General features: G+C 26.1%; 1 protein-coding gene across 1 annotated transcript in view; it reads left to right on the plus strand.

The window, feature by feature from the left end:
- Positions 1 to 272, plus strand: part of COBLL1 (cordon-bleu WH2 repeat protein like 1) — a 158763-nt gene that overhangs the window by 96837 nt on the left and 61654 nt on the right. The window lies entirely within an intron of this gene.

Consider the following 272-nt stretch of genomic DNA (forward strand, 5'->3'; position numbering starts at 1 on the left):
CCTTGCCTTCCAAATTATTCTTTCTCTTTTAAGCCGCTTCTCCAAATTTGACTTTGCAGAAGTTATTAACTACTCTTAAAAGGTAATACTCTTTTATTTATCAAAACAGATAAATCTGTCTGTAAAACTAGAAGGATTTTTCACATCATTGAATGGTTTAATAAATTTATTTAAAATGTGGATAAATTTAATAGAAACATAGAATTAAACTTTAATCCAGCGAGAAGGGAATATGTGATTTAGGAGACTGATTTTTTTTTTTTTTTTTTTTT

The sequence above is a fragment of the Lipotes vexillifer genome, unplaced genomic scaffold (assembly GCF_000442215.2).
Source record: "Lipotes vexillifer unplaced genomic scaffold, Lipotes_vexillifer_v1.1 scaffold330, whole genome shotgun sequence".
NCBI classification, from domain to species: domain Eukaryota; kingdom Metazoa; phylum Chordata; class Mammalia; order Artiodactyla; family Lipotidae; genus Lipotes; species Lipotes vexillifer.